The sequence below is a fragment of the Dendrobates tinctorius genome, unplaced genomic scaffold (assembly GCF_039654945.1).
Source record: "Dendrobates tinctorius isolate UK_male_01 unplaced genomic scaffold, ASM3965494v1 ptg000171l, whole genome shotgun sequence".
Taxonomy (NCBI): Eukaryota; Metazoa; Chordata; class Amphibia; order Anura; family Dendrobatidae; genus Dendrobates; species Dendrobates tinctorius.
This window is the reverse complement of record NW_027361838.1, coordinates 6438947-6463399: the sequence shown is the minus strand read 5'-3', so window position 1 is coordinate 6463399 and position 24453 is coordinate 6438947. Positions and strand designations below refer to the sequence as shown.

General features: G+C 41.6%; 1 protein-coding gene across 5 annotated transcripts in view; it reads left to right on the top strand.

Moving 5' to 3' along the window:
- The window catches only part of GREB1L (GREB1 like retinoic acid receptor coactivator), a 180903-nt gene that overhangs the window by 74184 nt on the left and 82266 nt on the right, over positions 1–24453 (top strand). For 4 of the 5 annotated variants that reach the window (XM_073550860.1, XM_073550859.1, XM_073550858.1 and 1 more), the window contains one exon: positions 6570–6643. The exons of the other annotated variant lie outside the window; for it this stretch is intronic. The gene's annotated coding sequence lies outside the window, so the exon portion shown is untranslated. The remainder of the gene's footprint in view (positions 1–6569; positions 6644–24453) is intronic. 5 annotated transcript variants of the gene reach the window in all.

Here is a 24453-nt window from a genome sequence, read left to right as displayed (position 1 = left end):
GGAAAAAAGCTAAATATAAAAGGAGCATGAATGTGACGAATGACTGTGATATCCCGAATGGTGACATTAAAGATGAGTTTATTGCTATGTGGACAATGCATTTCTGCAACTTTCTTATTCAGCTCACATTCATGCTAGAGAGATTCACTGATGGGCTTGCCAAGAAGAAGCCCCCATACACAGTTTAAGTGCTTTCTAGGTTTGTGCCTATTGTGAGAATAATCACATCAGGTGTGCCTCTAAAATTTGGAAGTTTATTTTGTTGAGGTCAAAGACTGATCTACTACCTTAGTGGAGCACTGCTATCCATTTTCATAACCAGTATGACATGTTATGACTGACATTTCTCACTGCAGAGCTGTGTGATTTCTGTAGAGTACAGCAGAGAAATGTTGTGGTCATTACAAACACATCTGCAATCTCCTCTTGTAGTGTTGTCGGCTCTGCTGCTCTCTCCTCTCAGACTCTGCAATTTCTTCAACTTTTCCCTCACTGGCAATCTGCAGAGGTACAGCGGCAGGCCTGGGAGCCCTGAGAGGAGAGCTACCACTGCTGATGTGTTTGTACAAAGTTCAGCTCCGTTGTGCTGTTAATCTGCTTTCATGATTGCACTTCAGGGCTGTGTGAGATTATAACTTTCAGTCATATCCACACAGGAAGCACCCCCTTTCATTATAATAAGCTCTAGAGCCACATTCACATAGACCTTTGTCTGGCCCATAGATCCTAATGGCTCATTCACAGATTAAAACAGATTTTTCTTGTAGATATCAGTAAATTAAACTTTCTGTGACTTTGATATTCATGTAGATGGCTTAGGAGGGTTGATCCTACTGACAGATCCCATTTATGAAAATGGGTGACTGAAATCTGTGATTAGCTTTATTTTTAGTGTTGTACAATGTAATATTTTCATTGCTTTATATTTGATGGCAATGTAAAGTAGGAGTAAATGTAAAGTTAGAACAGAAGTTTAATTGCCATTAAATATTCTTGACCCCCCCCCCCCCCCCCAATATACAGTATATGTATTGGAGAAGAGTAAGAATTTTCATTGTGTAGTAATGATGGATGTGTGTTCCTGTGTAGATTTCTCCTCCTGTGATCTGGACATAGTGCAGCCTTTTGTTTTTGTTCATTCGGGCAATAAGGAACTTGATGTATTTTGATGTGTATATTGTTTCTCTGTTGGTGTGAATCTGTACTCTATTTAGTACGGGCTAATTTTATCCCAAGTATATGTGTACACCTGTAAGTTATAATGTTTAAGTAAAGAACCTTTCATTTTAGGTTAATTTTTGGTGGATGCACTGTTAAATAAAAACTTAGACCAAGGCATGTGCTAGCTTTATCGGGTCATAAAGACATTATTTTCACTGTAAATTAAGCTTGTAGGTCAATAGAACCTCTCGCTTAAAGAAAAGGTTAAATGCTTTTGTAGATATACCTGAGCTCTGCTGACTTTGGGTCCTTTTTTACCATGACATCGTATGATTCCATTGCATAGCTATTTATTGCTTTTTTGGAGCGTGATATGTGAAATTTCTTCTTGCATTCAACTGGGTGTTTATCCAGAGTCGTGGTTGGTGGCACGCACTTTCATCCTTCCATTCTATATGCTGCCAATAACAGCTTGGCCGCATCTGGTAGTGCATGCCCTCAAAGATGCTGAAAAAAACATCAGAGCAGCAGAGATTTCACATGCTTCGCTCCAATAGCAACAAATGTGTATATCTCTGCAATGGAGCGACACAGTGCAAAATTAGGGAGGGAAAAGGGGCCGAATCAGGGAAGCTCAGGAATTTTTATAAGGTATTTAACACAACAATTTTGAGCAAGTGACTGGTCCTCTTTGAATACTTTGAGTCTCAAACTCCTCAGTGGGCAAAGTGTTTTCTCTTTTTAGATCTCCATTTGCCTATTTAGACTCAATAAACCTTTTTTTTTTATATAACTTATTTCATATATTGGGTCTTAATTGTTCAGTGTATTGTTACAGCAGTTTCCATGCTAGAGTAGCAGTTCTGTATTTAAAGCCGAAAATGGTTTTTCCCAATTCCTTTGAATACAAGATGCCTTCACCAACTACAAATATCCAATACCATCATATAAGCAAGATGTCATTCAACAAATAACCTAGAAATTGCTTGTTGGCCTAGTGGCTATGTTCTTAAACGATCAGAAAAACATTGCGTTACCCTGCACATTTCATTATAATTTTTTTTTTTTTTCTTTTTAAGCGTTAACATGTGTCTTGGGTTTGAGAGTGTATGCATTTTTAATACTTGCTATTTCTTCTGGTTTCCACTTGGCAAATGACCAATGTTTAGCTGAACGGTCACAATGACAATTTAGCTATTTTTACTGCAGAGGATCCTTGGTGAGCGCACGAAGTTGCACGCACCCCATAGTGTCCCAGATTTAACTTGTTTTGGAAAATAGTCAAATATAAATCACTGTATGCTAACTAGCTACCAGGGCATTCATTCACTGAGATTATTCCTGGATTTCATTTTGTACCTCCTCCATGTGTGATTGATGTCCACCCCACCGGTCGGCCAAGCAGGAGTGTCATGTGTCGTGCGCCATTAAAGCATTGGAGAGTACATTCAGCTTCAATAATAATAATTTTTATTTCTATAGCGCCGACATATTCCGCAGCACTTTACATTTCAGAGGGGATTTGTACAGACAATAGACATTACAGCATAACAATAATCACATAGATTATAACAAATAACAAGAGGAGTGAGGGCCCTGCTCGCAAGCTTACAGTCTATGAGGAAAGAGGTAGACACGAAAGGTGGGTGGTAACAGTTGCCCTGATTGTATGGACCAGCCATAATGTTAAGTGTGTAACAGTACAGACACCGAGGGCTAATGGATGCATAAAGCATGTGGGAACATGCTTCAATGTATATAACCAGATAGGCATAATGAGCGTTTCACTCAGCCAACCAGTGAGGAGGACATCAATTATACACAAACATGACTGAAGTCTCTGATGCAGGGACTAGTTTCTGTGAAGGGCTAGTCCAGTAGGGCATTCCTATTTAATTTACATATTGCAACAATTATATATTTGAATATATGCCAAAATGTCTGGAACACCTTGGACATTTTAAGACTGAAAAAAAAAAATGCAGTTTTGGAAGCTTGGGTGGACCTGACAGGTTCCCTTTTAAAAATGTTAATTACTGTGTTACATGTTCAGTGACTCCTTTTGTTTAATGTTTTTTGGTCAGTGGTCATCCGGTAGAATTCTAGTTCTGATGTTTTAGTTGATCATGATGGATGATTTCAGCATGACTGATCTTTCAGCAGGTGCAATTGAACACATGATCATTTTAGCTGATGGGGAGATCATCATTTGAAACCTTCGTCTTAGAAGTTTGAACAACTGTATTGGCCATAGTGGTCTGAAGCGTGTGTGATCGACTAGTTTTTGGCAGAGCACTTGTTTAACAGATAACTATTTGTTCAATGATCACCTTATGGTTCATTTATACAAGTAGATAATTGGTGAACAATTAAACAACTTTGTGACCTTGCTGGCCATCACCTGATGAACAATGATAATGGGGGGGGGGGGGGGGGAGAATCATGGTCTGCAGTGCATTGCCCCTTGAAAATAGAGGATATGCTGCTGATAACATGATACTGCGTCATACTAGCCATCGTTTTGTCCTCATCGTTTGCTGGCCTGTCTAAACAGATTGATAATCATGGGCCTAATGACTTGTGTCTAGTCGATCGGGTGCTAGTTAATGATGTATTGACAAGCCAAAATCTTCCATGTTAAGGCTCCCATAAACATTAGATAAAAGTAGTTGAAATCTGCAGGATCAGACAATCTTGAGTGCATGGAGCCCTCCAGTCTGCCCCAAGCAGTGATTTTAGGGGATAGTTTGCCTGCAGAATGAAAGTGAAAACCAGTTCCTTGTATCACTGCCAGATTCCACTTGCCCCATGGATAAGAGCTTGTGTTGTCTAAGGCCTCTTTCACACTTCAGTTTTTTGCATCAGTTCAAATCCGCCAAAAAGTCAGACAAGCGGATCCGTTCTGAACTGATGTGAACGGATGGAAATTTAAAGGAACCGCTGGCGAGAGAGAGAGAGAATTTTTTTTTTTTCTTTTTTCTTTTGGTCCGGCACCCAGAAAGAATTTCGGATTAAATGAGTGTCTGGAGGATCCGCCAGAGGGAAAAAACGTTGCAAGCTCCGTTTTGAAATCTTTGAGGATGGTGACGGACAGCAACTTTTGGCGGATCCTCAAAAAAAACGGATGCAACGGACAGCAATCCGTCACAATCCGCCATTAATGGAAGTCAATGGGGGAAAAAAACGGATCCTCAAAAGAAAATTCAGGATCCGTTTTTTTCAAAACCTGGCGGATTGTGACTGATTGTAAAAAACTGAAGTGTGAAAGAGGCCTAAGCTGACATTCATGTGTATGGGGAGTTCAGGAGAGATGTATTTCTAAGTTGTATGGATAACTTTCTTGTGACCATACACACACATTTATAGTACATAGAAGTTGATGAAAATGGTCCATATTGACTGGATGATGGATTGACTTGCTGACCTGGTGAAAGGAACAATCGATTGGAAGTATTAAGGCCCCGTTACACACAACAATGTCCCAGCAATCCCACCAACGATCCGACGTGGATGGGATCACTGGGACATAGTTAGGCTGATCGCTGGTGACCTGTCACATAGACTCGCCAGCAATCAGGACCAGCGAGCAAGCTGGTATCTAGGGTAAACAGCGGGTATCCAAGAGCCGCGCAGCTCTTAGTTACCCGCTGTTTACCCTAGATACCAGCATGTAGCGTCGCTGATCATTGGCCTCCCGCTGCCACATGCAGGGATGCGTGCTGGCCAGCGGGAGACCAACTATAAAAAAAAAAAAAAATGGTCCTGGACGATCCTGCACGATCCACAATACCCGGTGGGGGCGGTCGCTGATGGATGTCACACACAGGGAGATCGCTGGAGAGATTGCTGATGTGTCACAAAATCAGCGATCTCACTGTGATGGGGCCCTAGATTTCATCTTCTGATATGCATGAAACCACCATTTGTGCAGCCATTGAAGGTTATCGGCCGATGTGATCTGAAATGTGTATGAGGCAGTCACTGATCACTTGTCCGTTTTCAGTACATGTATGTTTTCCAATTGATAACTTGACTCAGTAGAGAAGTGATTTTGTCATCAGATTATCTGGTCTTGTTTAATGTCTTCCCTTTTGAAAGGGTTGTAGTGTCCATGTCATTGAGGACAAACACAGGCTGCAGTACCTGGAGATGTTATCTGGTCCTCACTCACCAGGGTATTCTCTGTACTAGGAGCAGCTGTCACTCCAGGCTTTGTAAGATGGATGGCTCTCAAGTGAGCTGCTTCCAGCAAATGGTGCAGCAAGAAAGGTTTTGGTGATTGGGAAGCCCAGGGAACAGACAAGGCAATGCTGTAAGAAATCAAGACTAAGCAGTTCACTTAAGAACAAAGATGGATCGCATGTCTTATTCTAAAGCTCCTGAAAAGTGAGACCATCAGGTTTCTTAATCCGAGGTGGTCCTTTCCTATTGATATTGGTTTCAGTTATGTGTCACATTTATTGTGGGCTCAAGTGATTTTACTAGCCTTCATGTAGTAGTATATTCTTTTATATTTGCTACTACATATAACTTTTTTGGTTATTTATCTCAGGGTTGCTAAATTCTATACACCAGTATGAAAAAATATTAACCGGTAGTTTTTTTTCTTTTTTTTTTTTTTTTTTTCTGTTGCCAATCTATAATTTTAATCAGAATTATATTTGAATACCTGTGGGTGGCAAATATTAGTGCTGGGTTTCACTGAGACAAGTTCACAAAAACAAATAAAAAAAAAATGATCAGCAGCCAGTCAGTGTAAATAATGGTGATCATGTCAGGAGCAGCAAAGAATGTCTCTGCATTTAGGAGGATGTTTTTTTTCTAAATGAAGAGCTGGGGCCAACGGTTTGATCTTTGTGTATTTCTTCAGCTTTAACGAAATACAAGTAACTCCACTTTTAGGTGAAGTGTGCTTCACATGTCGAGGGGGGAAAATGCCATTCATGGACCCAAATAAGCAAGATTAGGTTGCAATTGTAGCTTATTTGCTATCATTAGCGTGCCTATGAAAGTCTACAGTTTTCTCAAAAGCAATATAGTCTGACCTTGTAGGCCATCTGTGACTGTTCATATCGGTGGTGAAACTGGCCCCCCCACACCAAGGCAGCATACAAGTCTACTGAGAATTGTACAAATGGATTCTTTTGTCTCTTATTTGTGGAATTGATTGACGTGGTGAATGGATGCAGCTGAATCTAGCTTCTACTTGTGTACCTTAATTAGTTCTATTTGTAACTTGTATAGACATACGGTGGATATACAACAGGTTTTTAAAGTTTTATTAAATGAGTCTTGGCATGGGCTGATGTGTATTCTAGTTACCGGTGTTGAGTGTGTGTTCCTTAGTAAATGGAAATTAGTTTTTTCTAAATATACTTGTGCTCATTTTAATATGTTGCTTTTATTAGGTTTTGGTGAAGTGCTCTTCAGCTTGTGAATTGGCAACAATGGCTTTCATCTAGTTAAACTGATTATTGCCAAGGTAGGTAAAATAGGTAAGCTTTTTAATATACAGTGTATAAGCCGACCCGTGTATAAGCCAACCCCCCCAATTTTGCCTCAAAAACAACTGGGAAAATGTATTGACTCGTGTATAAGCAGAGTGTGGAATCCATAGACTATGCCCCCATATGCTGCTCCATATACTATGCACCTATATGCTGCTGCATAGACTATGCCCCCATATGCTTCTCCATAGACTATGCCCCCCATATGCTGTCCCATAGACTATGCCCCCTTATGCTGCAAAAAAAAAAAGCCATACTCTCCTCTCCTGGGTCCATCGCCGCTGTCTGCCGCTTCTTGTGTCAGTGACTGTTAAGCCAGCAGATGTGCGGCGTGCACTAACCACGTCACCGCCCCCTGCTGCCTAAACGTCACCGACACAGGATGCAGCAGAGACAGCGGTGGACCGGGGGACAGGTGAATATCGCTATACTCACCCATCCTGCCGCTGTCTCTGCAGCCTCGCTTCTCCACTGTCTCCCCTCCTGTCTTCAGTGGTCACGTGGTACTGCTCATTACACTCATGAATATGCGCATATTCATGAGTAATGAGCGGTACCACATGACTGCCGAAGGGAGGCAGTGGAGGAGTGAGGCTGCAGAGGCCGCAGCAGGACAGGTATGTATGATCTCTGACACCCTCGCTCCCCCGCCGACCCCAGGTATAAGCTGAGAGGGGGACTTTAAGCCCAAAAAAATGGGCTGAAAATCTCTGCTTATACACGAGTATATATGGTACTTTAAGTTGAATATATTTGCAGTTATTGAAAAATGACTATTAATTTCAATAAATGTAAGAGATCATTTTTATGGTTCATACCATTTGGATACTTGAAGAATCCATGATGGCTTCCCGCAACACGAGTTCTTTTTGCCAATGAATAGGTGACTTATAGGCGCTTCTCGATTACTAAGCCTTGGGCTTGATGTCACCAGACAATACAAAGGTGACGTCAACCCCATAAATATGAACCCCACTTGCCACCGCTACAGGATAAGTGGGAAGAGCCGGGTAAAGTGCCACAATTGGCGCATCTTTGGATATGCCAATTATGGGCGGTTGTGGGCTGCTATTTTTAGGCTGGTGAAGGCCAAAATCCATGAGTCTCGCCAGCCTGAGAATGCCAGGCTGCATCTGTCTGTGTTTTCCTTGGCTGGTTAACAAAAATAGGGGGACCCTCACCTTTTTAATTTTTTTTTTTTTTTTGTTTTATTTTGGGGGAGGGGATCCCACTATTTTTGGTAACTATCCAAGGTAAGCAGTCTGCTCCTACCTGGTATTATCAGGCTGGTAAGGTTCATGGATATCGATCCTTACCAGCCTGAATTACCAGTCCCCGGTAGTCTGCTTTACTCTGGCTGGTTAACAAACATAGGGGGACCCCACGGTGTTTTGTTTTTTTTTTTTTTTTTTTTTTTTTTTTAATATTTAGCAGGGGACATCTCTGTGCTTTCCTCCACTTCCTTTGTCATGTACTTTTGGCTGTGTCACAAGATTTACCATTATTTAAGTTAGTACAGATGCGTGGTAAGCTGCGTTCCCGCACTTAATACGCATGTGATTAGGAAGATAATGTGGTTTTACCGCATCTAATAGTGTATGGGTAATTTATGCAGCGGAGACGGAGTGTCTCCACTACATTGACATGCTGTGGTCTGGAAAGACGCGCCGCATATCCATCTCTGCGGGTGAGCCGTGGTCATCGGTGCACACATAGTGGGCATGGGATTTCTTGAAATCCCATCCAATATGCTGTAATAGCTGGACGCTGCAGGCTGGATGCTACGGTTGTATGCAGCGTTCAACCCTCAGCGTTAAAGGGAATCTGTCACCCTTTTTTTGGCCTTTCAGCTGCCGGCATAGACATCGGGGGCTCATCTACAGCATTCTGTAATGCTGTAGATAAGCCTCCGATGTAACCTGAGAAGAAAAGCACGTTATATTATACTCACCGAGGTGGGCGGTCCGGTCCGATGGGTGTCACCGTCCCGCCCGGCGCCTCCCATCATGCGGTGACGTCCTCTTCTCGCGTCCTGTAATGGCTCCGGCGTAGGCGCAACAGGGCAGTTGAGGGCAGAGCAAAGTCCTGCAGTGCGCAGGCGTCTGGAGAGGTCTGGCGCCTGCGCACTGCAGAATTCTGCTCTGCCCTCAACAGGGCAGAGCAATGCACCTGCGCTGGAGCCATTTCAGGACGGGAGAAGAGGATGTCACCGCATGATGGGAGGCGCCGGGCGGGACGGTGACACCCATCGGACCGGACCGCCCACCTCGGTGAGTATAATATAACGTGTTTTTCTTCTTTCAGGTTATATCGGGGGCTTATCTACAGCATTACAGAATGCAGTAGATAAGCCCTCGATGTCTGCCAGCAGCCAATAGGGGGAAAAAAGGGTGACAGATTCCTTTTTATTGACCGTGGGAATATACCCCAATATATCTGCAAACAGGAAATCGCTTTTTTTTTTTTTTTTTTTTTTTTCTTTCCCTGAAGCCAACATTCAACTAGCTTTATTTCAAGTGACCAAAGAACGCGTGCAATGAAAACACATCAAAAATGCATGTAAAAAGACACAAAAACGCAGGTGACCTGTCAGTGACCTCAGATCTTCACCTGCGTCAAATCCTGAACAAAATACTGATCCATTCCTGATGGTGTGCACATACCCTAAGTGTTTCATTTAACTCTAAATTCTCTGTACTTTATGTTAAAAAAAAAAAAAACTGCGGATTTGATAAAATGAAAAGATATTTCATATAAGGAATTCAACCAAATAGAAATATAGAGCTCAGACATCATTGCTCCTTCTTAATAGTTTTGTTTACTGGCAGCTGCTATCCTTGTATAACCTTCTGAACATGATCGCGCTGTCCTTGGGTCACATCCATCCTTGGACTGCACATTTACAAGTGGATGTTTGTATTTTGCAGATGCCTTGTCTGCAGCCAATCCACAAAGCTGTGTATGTCTTAATGGCTGGGGATGTCTGTATGAAGTTGGTTACCCGGTCTCTCTGACCTTAGGCACTCTCCATCTATCTATATTCCCTGCTTAGATGGCAAAATCAGGATCGCAAGGATAAAAGCAACAAGAAAAAAAACTAGTTTAGGCTTTTTCTTTTCTGGATAGACAAAGCAATCTTTGCCGTGAAACACTGCTTGACGCAAGAGGCAGTTTCAATTTGGAAATGAAGGTTGAACATGATGAACCCTGAGCATTTTGCCTGGTTTGTGTTTTAATTAGTAAAATTGTCTCAAACCTGCATTCATCTTGTTTTATTAGGCTTAGAAGTGTAAAAAGGAAGTAAAGGTGGCCATACACTTTGACTCATTTGACCAGTCACTATTCCTTGCAAACCCACAAATGAATGCTTTCTTGAAATAGTAGTGCAAACTACTGCTAACTTCTGGCCGAAATAAAGGGTATCTAGCTTTTCCAATGACCTAATTAGAATTCATTGTCATGTATTTGCACATGGAACAAATCCATTTCTGGCCATTATGACTTGTTTTCTTCATTATTTAGCTGGTTCCTCCTCCGCAGACTTTTTTCACTAGTAGCTACTACTTTGCCTTTCTCCACCTTCACCTCTTGATGACTTGTTTAGGCAGCGGCTGTAAGTTGATCCTGAACTGGCACAAATTTGAGCAGTTTTGGAGAGTGAATAGTCTGTGCAGGAGACAGGGAAAAGCAGAGCAAGAGGCTTTTTTTTTTTTTTTTAAACTTTTGTAATTTATATTTTCTTTGCTTTTACTACTGATTTTTGAAACAAAAGTTTGACTGCTTTTTGATGCTGACTTATATGGAGACCAAAGAAATATGGTCAGTAGATAGGCCAGTAAAGAAGTTGTCCACTATGTTTTGATTGATAAGCTATCCTCCAGGATAGGTCCTCAATGTCTGATCAGATGGAATCCGACAACCAGTACTCCTGCTGATCAGCTGTTATTGGTGTCGACGCTGGCTGCCTTCTGGTAATGACTGAGGTTTGGTACTACACAGCAGCTTCCTATTCAAATCAATAGTAGGCAAATGTGTAGTACCCTATGGCGGCCACTACCAGAAGACAACCAGCTCTGTAAGTGAGTACTTTGCCCTGCCTCTGCCGATACTGATAACAGCTGATCGGTGGTTGTGCCAGATGTCAGACCCTGGCCGATCAAACATTGATGACCCATCCTGAGTATAGGTAATTGATCAAAAAGAAGTGGACAACCTCCTAAAACAACCAGCTATGTACAAGGCAATTTTTTTTTTTTTTCCTTTTTTTTTTTTTAATAAAGTTTTGGCAGTTTGGACAGACTTCTACACACCAATACGATCCTTCGGTGCAGCATGTTAAGCCCCTATTTACACATGGCGGTGTACTGTTGATGACTTAAGGCCCCTTATCGATCGATCCACCAGCGATCCCGACCACGATATGACCCGGTCAGGATCGCTGGTGCATTGCTAAATGGTCGCTAGTGAGCTACCAACAGGCAGATCTCACCAGTGATGCAGCTGCGCAGCAGCAGTCGTTACTTACCTTTTCAGATGCGGCAATGATGATGCCCTCCCCGCCCGCCCGCATCCACGCATCGCTCGTCGGCGCCAGCAGGAAGCCGCCGCCGAGAAATGGACCTGAACAATCTCGCGCGATAGCCAGCGGGGGATCCGGTCGGAGGCAAGTATTACACATAGCGAAATCGCTAGCAATGTCGCTGCTGCATCACAAAATCGGTGACGCTTTAGCGATATCGCTATGTGTAAAGGGCCCTTTATGCTGGTGTATATCTCCTTGAATAAGCGTTTTGCCCATTGGCCTTGACTATTGCCAGAATGTTAAGGTGAGCCAAAAATCGAACACTTGTTTGTTCCACAACTCTGACTACCGGTATTTGGAAAAGACTATGAACTGTTTTTTTTAACTCCTTTTTAGATACATGGTAATAAAATGTAAACTATTGGACAGTCTCTTCAGTGTACAACTCTCATTCTGCAAAAAGATTGTACCAATGTTTTGCTTTAATTCTAGCCTAAAATATTTTCTAGATTGATGTTTAACCACATGAAAGTTTAACTTTTTTAGAAAATGTTACAATAAGGGGTACAGACCCTACTTCTAGAATAAGCTCACTGTTTAATTTACTTTTGCCTCGTTCTGTGGACAGCTGACAGAGGCTGTAGAAGTTAAAAATGTTGAGTGCCCTTCTGCAAAAATGATTTTTAGATAAAAAAATTGATTACGTTAAAAAAAAAAAAAAAAAAAAAAAATAGAATGAGTGCTCATATGCTTTAAAGTAATTTACATTTCAAGTGAATGGGAATCCGTGGTAAGCTATCTATCACCTGACATCTGCTTCATACAGTTGCTCCAGCAGTGGTGCCACCAACTTATTTCCCTCCTCTCCCTATGGCTCTGAAAAGTAAATTGTGTTCTTGGCACATTATACAAATCCTGTATCAGTGACTCGGTGGAATACAAAAATTTGTTTTTAGATAAATTAACCTGAAGAATCACTCCCAGGAAAGTTTTCAACCCTTGTAAATGTCTGTAGCGATCGCAGTCTTCCCCGGTAAACATTGCTGTCCTGTTCACTTCAAGATCACATAACCTCATTTCAGACTAGCCAGATAACAGAGGTTTGTGTGTGGAACAAGTCACTTTCACAATGTAAGGCCGACCATACACATGTAATATTTATCTGCCATCCAGTGACAGATCCTGATTTTTGTTCTTAATTTCTTGCGTAATGATGACCTGACGTCACATTCACATCAGATATCACCAAATTTAAATAGATCTGCAAATACATGGTCAGCTGAAGTATTTGCAGACTCTAAAGTCCCCTTCTCACATAGCAAGATCGCTGAAGCGTCACCAATTTTGTGACGCAACAGCGACCTCGCCTGCGATCTCGCTACGCGTGACACATAGCGGCGACTGCCCCCCACCCCTGGATATTGCTGATCATGCTCGAATGTTCTGGGCCATTATTTTCGTCAGCGTCCCGCTGGCCAGCGCGCATCGCTGTGTTTGACGACAACGAGAGACCTCGTTGGTGACGCAGAACTCAAGGACGCAGGCGTGAATTGTCTGAAAAGCTGCTGTGTGACAAGGTCCCAACGACTGGCAATGTCGCTACACGGATCGCCGGATCGTTGCTGCGTCGTTGAGTAGATCTGCCTGTTTGGCAGCTTACTAGCGACTATTTAGCTACTCGCCAGCAATCTTTACCAGGTTGTATCGTTGTCGGGTTTGCTGGTGCATTGCTAAGTGAAACGGGACCCTAAGGGTATGTGCACACTTTGCAGTTAATGCTGCGTTTCCGCAGCGGTTTTGGCTCTGCAGAAACGCTGCAGATTCTGCTGCGTTGTACAGTACCTTTATTTCCTATGGAAATAAAAAAAAGCTGTGCACATGCTGCGTTTTTTTCCGCGCGGTTTTGCTGCGGTTTTCAAAACGCAGCATGTCAATTGTTTGGTGCAGAAACGCTGCAGTTTTACACCTCATCCATTATGAGGTGTAAAACCGCAGGGCAAAACCGCAGAAAAAAACGCAGATAATCCGCAGAAAAACCGCAGCACTTTGTCCTGCGGATTTCCTGCAGTTTTCTCTACAAAATCCGGAGAGACAAAAAACTATGTGTGCACATACCCTAAGGATTACATTGGGGTAGTGGCACTGCCCCATAAAGCAGTTCATGTGTGAGCCAGCAGAGGTGACCACTCACATGGTCCCGAGGTGAAACTGAGAAGTGGTGGAACTGGAGAAGACCTTAATCTGGAAGGATTTCATGCACCTTCACTATATTAGGGGCACATTTAGAAGAAATTGATGGATATAAATGTTGCTAGGTGTGCATCTTTAATTGGAAGTCATTTGCTTAATATTTTCATTATACACAGATTTAAAAATACTTATTCATTGATTATTGTATGATACGGATTGTTAGCCTTGAGCCATTGGCTGTATGACCATAGTCATGGGTCACTCAGTTACTAGGTTGTGTAGAAAAGTGCATGTTGTGCAGGTGAATCTTCAACATTATGTATAGCCCTGAGGTCTGTGCCACTGTGACCCATGTCCTTATCTAGGCAATCCCTGGCACATTAGCAAAGTAGTGAATGAGTAACATAACTGCAACTAATAGTCCTTTGTGATGGCGGCTCCATGCACACGTTTCCAAACATGCCGTAAGTCTTACCTATGAATGTTGACTCGTAAGTGAAACATAAATTTCAACTGGTTTCCTGTACAGGATATTCTGTCTACCAGATTTCAAGATAACTAGCTAAATCCTTTTTCTCCTCTTTGTTTACTTGAATGTTACCTCCTTATACTTGGTTTAAACTGTTACTTTGGATACAAATTTTTTTTTTAAAACATTGCTTTACGACTTGCATGGGAAACCTTTGTGGCATGTTAAACATTAGTAGATTTCCATGTTGACGTGCATGAACTTGCACAATAGGTGTTCTTCCTGACCCCCAACCCCTATGTACATGTATGCTTTGAGGCTACACATTCACTATTTGGTCAGTATTTTACATCCGTACTTGTAAGCCTTAATCAAGAGTGGAACAAGTGCTCGTTACCGGAGTTTACTGAGGGTTCTCGGGTATGCGGGTGCTCGAGTGAGATGTTTACATCCCTATGTCCCCATATTAGACAGCCACAAAACATGCAGGGATTGCCTGACAAACACGGTCAATCCATGGCTGTTTTGTGGCTGTCCAACAGCCACGAATCATGCGGCCATAGGGACATGAATGTCACTCAAGTACCCGCGATACTCTGTGCATACCCAAGCACCCTCTGCAAACCCGAGCAATGAGCACTTGTGCTAATCACTAAAAAGCACCCTAAACAACTAATGTCCTTTCTCACATTAGCAAAATGTTAATGTTCACGAGTCCGTCATCAGGCGGACACTGATGAAAGGGAACCTGTGAACAGAAAAAACACTATTAACCTGCAAATATGTGGTTAACCTGCAGGTTCATACCGTTATAAAGCTGCCCAGTTCCTGTGCTTAGCCTAATGCTGTGGGGGAAAATGAATTTTATTCCCCCCCAGCATCGTTCCCATTTGTTACAAGGGCTGTGGCGGCGCTGATTCAGTCACCGCTATGAGAATACAGAACAGCGCCTGTAACCGTGCTCCCTGACTTGACTGACAGCTGAGCCCCAATGCAGAGCGAGTGTCAGTCAGGGCAGGGAGCACGGTTACAGCCACCGCTCTGTATTCTCATAGTGGTGACTAACACTGTGCCCATCAGCCCTGATTGACAGCTGGCCCCAATGCAGAGCCAGAATTGGGGCTGGTGGCTCGGTTTAAGTTACGATGGCTGCGCCGGTGCTGTTTCCATCACCGCGGTGGCTGTAACTGTGCTCCTGGCCGTGACTGACGTTCTGCCTTGCAGCTCAACTATCAGTCGGGTCGGGGGTGCAGTTACAGCCGTCGCTCTGTATACCTAGAGTGGTGACTGAACTGGCGCTGCCCCGTGACTGAAATGAGAACGCTACTGGGGAAAATAGTTAATTTTCTCCCTGCAGTGTCTAAGGCCAGGTTCACATAGCGTTAATGCAGTCCGTTCAACACATAGCGTTGACGGACTACGTTAACTCTACAAACATAACGTGATCATCCCATTAGCGCAGATGCTTCAGCTGCGCTAGCAGTGACGGACCCTCGGACGCTGCAGCCCTCGTCCGAGGGTCCGTCACAGAATGATAGCACTTTGCTAGCGCATGCTGATTATGGCATGCGTTAGCAATGCGCTCGTCCATAGCAGTGTATAGCGTTAATGCCGCTATGTAACGGATGCGTTAAACGCAGCCCATTTAACGCTATATGAACCTAGCCTAAGTGCAGGCTCCGAGCAGAATTATAACGCTATTAACCTGCAGATTAACCCCATATCCGCAGGTTAATGGCTTATTTTTTCTGATGACAGATTCCCTTTTAGATGTGTATTGTTTTAGATTACAAGGGGTAAGCCATTGCACCTCAAAAAGAACACTGCCTGTCTGCAGGTTGCTAATCTTTTAGCCTCACAAGCTATAAAGCTATTGGACAATGTTTTGTGGACGGATAAGACTAAAATATAGCTTTTTTTTTGTAGAAAGATAACTTTGCATTAGAACTTACAAACCTCATACAATCTGTGAAACACAATGGTGGCAGTATCATGATCCAGTCCTGTTTTGCTGCCTCTGACCCAGGACAGCTATGATCATTGATGGAACAATTCTAAATTTAAACTAGCAAATTCTAAAGGGAAAACATCAAAACATCTGTCCAAGAGCTGAATCTCGTGAGAACGTGGGTTGTGCACCAAAGCATAAAAAATGTTCTACAAAAGTTTGGCTAAAGATGAATGAAGTTCTGCAGTGGCAATGGCGGTCCTGTCTCTAATCCTATAGCAGTTCATGGGAGAAAATTCACCAACATAATTGAGTTGAAGCTATTTTGTGGGGAGTAATGGGCTAAAATTTCTTCTAACTGATGTGATGTACAAAGAGTTTACACCAGATTTTGAGAGCAATGGTTCACATACTTTTGCCACTCACAAATGTAACTTTGGATCATTTTCCTCACTAAAGAAATATTTTTGATGGAGGGTAGAGTATGACAGAGGAGAAGCCCCTGTGTACCGAAATCTAATTGGCAAAAATCTTCAAATGGTGATTAATGAACAACACTGGTCGTTGTAGATGCATCACAATCCACAGCGGGTTTTCATGAGAATGTACTCTTGGCTGCATTCATACATCCATGTGACTCTTCCAAGGGCTTTTTTTTTTTTTTTTCCTCAGACAGCACTTGGACCCGTAGCATAGAGTAGATCTATTCACAGATCCGAGAGTGAGATCCGTGACTCTCGGCGCACGTCTTCTTAGTCGGAACTCCAGATCCGAGAGACGCTGATTCAAAGCGGAAAACTTCTGGTTTGCATTCATGTCTCGTGGATCTGTTCCTTAGTGATAAACGTGAGTAAAAGCGTAATCTTACAAGAAAGTTTTTATTTTATTGATTTAGAGGTAAACAGAACACTTAAATAAAAAAAAAAAGAGCAAAGAAAAAAAGTGAAAAAACAAATCCAACTGATGGATGTAGTTTTTTTTCCCCCCTTCTGAACTATTTGATGTATATACTGAAAATAATTGGCTAAATATTTAAGGTTGTTGTAATGTCACACTTGCATTATCAATCCATTCCCTCTGTCCTTTGATTAGGATTTGTGTTTTATTTTGGTAGGTTAAAGTTGTATTACCATCTTCAAGATCATATCCCAGTATAAAGTAGATGTAGTAATATTAGCATATCTTCAATTAGAAATGTAGTATAGTTGTCCTGATGAGCTGCCACTTTTCCCCATGTGGGGCATTGCAGTAGCTTAGGTATGCATGGTTACGACCATTAATACAGTGAGTTAGTTGTTCGTAGTCATAAACATGGATACTTCGGCTACTGCAATGCCCTGCACATGAAGATAAGACATGGCTTATCAGAAGAATTATACTACATTTCTAACTGGAGGCATTTGCTAATATACCTACTACATATTGGGATAGGACCTTGGAGACGGGAATATCCCATTTTAAAGCTTTTTTTTTTTGTCTTCTGTACACATTATTTTCCTTCATTCTTGATCACATTGGTCGTCTTGGTTTGATGTGGTGTGCACATTGACTGCAGTCTTTATTCTGCTCTCAGATTCTTGACTGCTTTTGTTCCCCTCGAAAAAAATGATGTGCCTGACATTTGACATATCACAGTTTGATAGAGCACAAAGATGAACAAGTTTGATGGCGAGGTCAGGCTTTCACTTTTTTTTTTATTTTTTAATTTGTTTATTAACCAGGAAAAAGAAAAACATGTACATATATACATACACCAAAATAATACACATGCATTTTGTCAAAATAATTATGGGAATATAGCAACTCGCACATTAAATTGTTTATACAATTTAGTTTCACAGGTCTGAGTTACTGCTTAGGTAGCAAATTATTAAATGGGTAAACAGAAGCATTGTCAAGCTCTTTCTTTAAAAGTACATATCACTAAAGCACTACCAGTCTAATTAAACTACAACTATACCCAACACGCTGCATTAGTACATTACACAATATTAAAAAAAATTGTGATGCCCTAAATACGTCTCGATGTTTGTCAACTATAACAGTCACAGTGGTGCCGAACCTTCACCCCCCGACATAGTGAGATGAGAGGAATTCCATCTGTCCCAGATTTTGTCGAATTTCCCTAGACAGCCCCAGTTTTGATAGTGTTAGCTCATATGGAATGACCGAATTTACCAGGTCAATCCTGGCTCTGAGTGAGGGGTTTGACCCTCCCATCCAACATAGCACCAACACTTTCCTAGCCCAAAAAAAAGTGTCTCGCATAGAAAAATCCTAATATAGTGTCCCCAATTCTCTTCGTCTAACACCCCGAATAAACAAACTAATGGACTAAGAGGAACAGGAATTTGCACTAAGGATGTTAACAGCGATGTTGCATCAGACCTGTATGAAAGGACAGTGGGGCATCCTCACACCATATGTGCAAAGTTTGCTTCCATTGTATGACACTTCAAATATTCTGAGGATTGGAGACGACCTATCTTGAAAAGTCGCGATGCCGAGTTAGATATGAAGGTGTAAGATTTATAATTGAGTCATTCTATTATTGATAGATGGAGATACTTTAGTTGGAGATTCAAGAATCTCCTCCCAATCCTCAGCCTGAGCATCAGGAATGAGACCCTCCCACTTTCCCCTTAATTGTCGCTATAGCAGAGTCAGTTCCCGCAGACAACATGTACATGTAGAGAGTTAAGGCCCTAAGGGCCTTGAGATTTAAGGATTCCTATTAAAGGGAAAGATGACTTTGAAATTCTGGGGAAGAAAGTAAAGGAACGCAACGTACTGGTTGTTTTCTCATCAATCCTCCCAGTCGATAGTCATGGCATCAGAAGATGGAATAGGATACTAGAGGTGAACAACTAGCTACGACACTTGTGCAGGCAGCAAGGATTTGGATTCTTGGACCATGGCATGAATTACCTCTACGATGGACTTCTCGCAAGAGATGGGATACACCTGGGAAACACACATTTGCCGGAAGACTTGCCACAGTCATCAGGAGGGCTTTAAACTAGAAGAAGAGGGGATGGGAGGAAAAACGGCAGACAAGAACATGCAGCAGAAGGACAAACTAATTAAGGATACTACATGTGGTACAGGGGACCCAAGACAGGGTACTCAGAAGGAAGCTAAGAAAAAGGAAGCAAAACTTCTTTCCTGCATGCTGACCAACGTAAGGAGCCTGACCAATAAGATTGAAGATCTGGAGTTGGTAATATATGAGCAAAAATACGACATAGTAGGAATAACTGAGACATGGTTAGACGACAGCTATGACTGGGCGGCTAACTTGCAAGGATATGATTTGTTTAGGGGGGATCGTAGAAGAAAAAAAGGGGGTGGAGTCTGTCTATATATAAAGTTCACTTTAAAGCCCACACTAAGAAGATATACAAGAGGGAAACGAAGAGGTGGAGTCTCTATGGGTGGAGATACAAGGAGGGAAAAGTTAGGGTATGTGCACACATAGTTTTTTGCCTCTGCGGATTTTGTAGAGAAAACTGCAGGAAATCTGCAGGACAAAGTGCTGCGTTTTTTCTGCGGATTATCTGTGTTTTTTCTGCGGTTTTGCCCTGCGGTTTTACACCTCATAATGGATGAGGTGTAAAACTGCAGCGTTTCTGCACCAAACAATTGACATGCTGCGTTTTGAAAACCGCAGCAAAACCGCGCGGAAAAAAACGCAGCATGTGCACAGCTTTTTTTTTTTATTTCCATAGGAAATAAAGGTACTGTACAACGCAGCAGAATCTGCAGCGTTTCTGCAGAGCCAAAAACGCTGCGGAAACGCAGCAGAAACCGCAAAGTGTGCACATACCCTAATAAAATCCTCATAGGGGTTTGTTATAAGCCACCAAATATAACAGAAGCCACTGAAAATGTATTATTGAAACAAATGGACAAAGCAGCAAATCGCAATGAGGTGATTATTATGGGGGACTTCAACTACCCCGACATAGACTGGGAAACTGAAACCTGCGTGTCTCTGAAAGGAAACCAATTTCTGTCAGTGACCAAGGATAATTATCTGTCACAACTTGTGCAGGGCCCAACTAGAGGGACAGCCCTTCTGGACTTAATTTTAAGCAACAGGCCAGATAGAATAACAGAAGTACGAGTCGATGGGCACCTAGGGAACAGTGACCACAATATAATACAATTCCACTTGTCCTTCAGTAAGGTGCCCTGGAAGGGGGTTACGAAAACGCTGAATTTCAGGAAAGCAAAGTTTGATCAGCTTAGAGAGGACCTTCGCCGAATTGATTGGGACAATGTCCTCAAAAATAGGAGCACAGAAAATAAATGGTAAATATTTAAATCAGTTTTACACACCCACTTCGAGCTAGCCATACCGTACAGAAATAAAAGGGCTAGGAACAGGAGAACACCAATGTGGCTAAATAAGGATGTAAAAAGGGCAATAAATAACAAGAACAAGGCATTTAAGAAGCTAAAACAAGAAGGCAATGAAGAAACATTAAAAAGTTATAGAGAAAAAAATAAAATGTGCAAAAAAACAAATAAATTTAGCAAAAGTGGAAACTGAGAGACTCATTGCTAAGGAAAGTAAAACAAACCCCAAACTATTCTTTAATTATATAAACAGTAAAATGATTAAAATTGATGGTGTCGGCCCTTTAAAGAACAATGAGGGTGAAATCATAGAGAGTGATGTGGGAAAAGCAAATGTTTTAAATACTTTTTTTCTCACGTGTTCACACAGGAAAAGGATTTGCCAGGGGAAATGCAGAGTGATAATGTGAACTCCCCATTAAGTATTATCTGCCTAACCCAGGAAGAAGTGCAGAACCGCCTTAGTAAGATTAAAATCACCAGGCCCTGATGGCATTCACCCTCGGTTATTAAGGGAGTTAAGTAACGTGATAGACAGGCCTCTATTCCTTATATTTAAAGACTCTATAGAAACAGGGTCTGTTCCTTTTGATTGTCGGCAAGCAAATGTGGTACCAATATTCAAAAAGGGGTGTAAAGGGGAACCTGGAAACTATAGGCTGGTAAGCTTAACATCTGTTGTGGGTAAAATTTTTGAAGGGTTTCTAAGGGATACCATTATGGAATATCTCAATGTTAATAAATGTTTAACTCCATATCAACATGGATTTATGAAGGATCGCTCCTGTCAAACTAACCTGATCAGCTTCTATGAGGATGTAAGCTCTCAAATGAACCAAGGAGAATCATTGGATGTCATTTATCTTGACTTCTCAAAAGCATTTGACACTGTCCCACATAAAAGATTGGTAAGTAAGATGAGAAAGCTTGGGCTAGGGGAAAATGTGTGTAGATGGGTAGGTAGCTGGCTTAGTGATAGAAAACAAAGAGTGGTTATTAATGGGGCATACTCAGATTGGGCCAGGGTTACTAGTGGGGTACCACAGGGTTCAGTATTGGGCCCCCTACTATTTAATATATTTATTAATGATCTAGTGGATGGCTTACACAGTAAAATATCAGTATTTGCAGATGATACAAAACTATGTAAGGTAGTTAACACAAAGGAGGACAGTTTGCAACTACAGACAGATTTGAGTAAATTGGAGAATTGGGCTGAAAAATGGCAAATGAGGTTTAACACAGATAAGTGTAAGGTTATGCACATGGGAAGGAGAAACAGATGCTATAATTACTTACTAAATGGGAAACTGCTGGGGAAATCAGACATGGAAAAAGACTTGGGCATCTTAGTCAATAAGAAGCTAAATTGGAGTGCCCAGTGTCAGGCAGCTGCCACCAAAGCAAATAGAGTCATGGGATGCATTAGAAGAGGTCTGGGGACACGAGATGAAAACATAATTCTCCCTCTGTACAAATCACTCGTCAGACCACACTTGGGAGTATTGTGTGCAATTTTGGACGCCGGTGCTCAAGAAAGACATTACTGAACTTGAAAGGGTTCAAAGGCGGGCTACTAAAATGATAAATGGAGTTGGTTCACTACAATACCCAGAAATGTTATCAAAATTAGGTCTATTTACTCTAGAAAAGAGAAGACTTAGGGGAGACCTAATATATATGTACAAGTATATCAGAGGGCAATACAGAGATCTCTCCAATGAACTGTTTGTACCAAGGACAGTGACAAGAACAAGGGGGCATTCTCTTCGTTTGGAGGAAAGACAATTTCTGCACCAGCATAGAAGAGGGTTCTTCACGGTAAGAGCAGTGAGGCTCTGGAATTCTCTTCCTGAGGAAGTGGTGATGGCCAACTCACTGAATGAATTTAAGAAAGGAATGGATGCTTTTCTTGTGAGTAACAGTATAGAAGGTTACGAATAACATAATATTATAGGTCGATGGTTGACCCAGCTTAGGGGAAGGAATTTTTTCCCTATGGAGAAAATTGGCTTCTACTCTGTGGGTTTTTGCCTTCTCCAGGATCAACAATACAGAACAGCTGCACTAAAAATAAGCTGAACTAGATGGACATAAGGTCGTCCTTCAGCCTTCAAAACTATGTTACTATATGTTACTATGAGATGGCTTGGATCGTACATGAATAACGTAAATGTGAATGAACAGCTGATCTGAATTGAAGATAGCGAAAGAACTGGGATGTAGGGATATTAGATTTAAATTGGATTTGTTCAAAAGACATAAGGATATTGCCTTCATATAAGTCTTTAATCAAAGAAACATGTGAGATCCAAAAGCCAGCGGATGGGTGGTTCAACAGTAGCAGGACATAGTTATTGTTCCATAATGGTATTTCAAAGTGGATCACATTTTTGATCTGTTTCCAGACCGACCTTACTAAACAAACTAGAGGCAACAGTTGGGGGGCAATAAGTTTAGAGTTTCTAGAAAACCTAATGGGCAGTCAATCTCTGCAGCATGAATAAGATGATGTTCCAAGTTAGTTATCCGGTATCCACTTAAAGCTTTACTCTGTCCTGCCAGATAATATAAATAAAAATCTGGCAGCGCCTCTCCCCCCATCTGCCTAGACCTCTGTAGAGTGGATAATTTAATTTTAGGTCTAGATTTCCCCCATATAAAGGACGTGGTCAGGGAGTTCAGATTGGTGAAGATGGATTTGGGAACCAGCACCGCACTATGCTGGAGGGAATAACTAAGTTTGGGGAAGTAGAATCATTTTAATTAGATTAATATGGCCGGCAACATAGAAGTTTACTCCAAGAGGCAAATTTGAGTTTGACTAGTTCCAATAGTGGTAAAATATTAAGTTGTAAGTCAAGTTCACTGCTTTTAGATATATTAATTCCTAGATATTTAAAATGAGACACCACAGGCAATGGGGACAAAGAACTAAGATGAGTCTCAGGGCCATGAGAGAGGGGCAAGAGAGCGGACTTATTCCAGTTAATATACAGTATACGCCGGCGTATTTACAAAATTTATCTATGGTAGTAATCACATGTGGCAACGTCTTGTCTGTTTTATCCATAAACACCACCATGTTGTCAGCGTATAAACCAATAGTATCTAGACGATCTGCTATATTTATTCCTCTGATACTCTGAGAGGACCTTACATGTATTGCCAGCGCTTCTATAGCAAGGGCAAAGAGGGCTGGGGACTAGGGGGCACCCCTGGTGCATTCCCCTAGAAAGAAAAAAGTATTCCGATATGGGGTCATTCCATGGTAACTTGCGTTACATTCACAAGTCAAAAACTGGCTACAGACTGTTCTTTGAAGGCAGGCACAAAAATTTGTGAATGTATATTGTACATTAAACTATTTGCAATAGATTTAAACAGTTTGATTTTTTTCAACAATAAAATTAAATACAAAATACAGTGTTATTACTTGGAAACTGACAATACAAAAAAAAGGAAAGGCTATTGTCCATCATGAGACTGCCAAATTTTCTTTTCTGGTAAACGGGAGAAGAACTGTTTTTATTGTATTAAAACACCATAGTCCAAGTAACGTTACCATATTTATTTTAACCTCTCAAGTTAAATGCAACATTTTTTATTACAAGAAATGTTGGTATCTTATGTTACAACACAATATAGTGACTTGCGTTACAAAGCTGATGGTAACTTGCGTTACAATGCGTTACTTTACCATAGGTTTATTTCATCTGAAGGCAAGTTACAATTATCTTTGTATCGTAAGTTACTATATCGTGTTGTAACGTAAGCTACCATGGAATGACCCTATGGAGTTATTTATGACTATACGAGCTTTAGGTTTTGTGTATATTATGCCAATGCATTTTTGGAATTTAGCACCAAAGCCATATCTCTGTAAACCTGCAAACAAGAATGGCCATTCAAGGGAATCGAAGGCTTTGTCTGCGTCTAACGACGCCAGGGCCCACTTATTATCCGGTACCAGAGAGCAATATTGAACCACTGACTGGACCCTCCTGATATTGATAGCGGTGCTCTTACGGGCATGAAGCCCGTATGGTCCGGAAGTATATAAGATCCAATATTACTGAGTTTAATCTAGTGGCCAGAATCTTAGTGAAAATTTTATAATCTACATTTACCAGTGATATGGGGTGATAAGATCCACAATCAAGGGGGTCCTTCCCTTCTTAAGTATTATAATGTTTGCCTCATAAAACGAGTCGGGTAAGTATCCCCCCCCCCCTCCAAGTCCCTTGAAATACTTTTAGAAAAAGTGGTGCCAGAACATCTTGATATTTTCTAT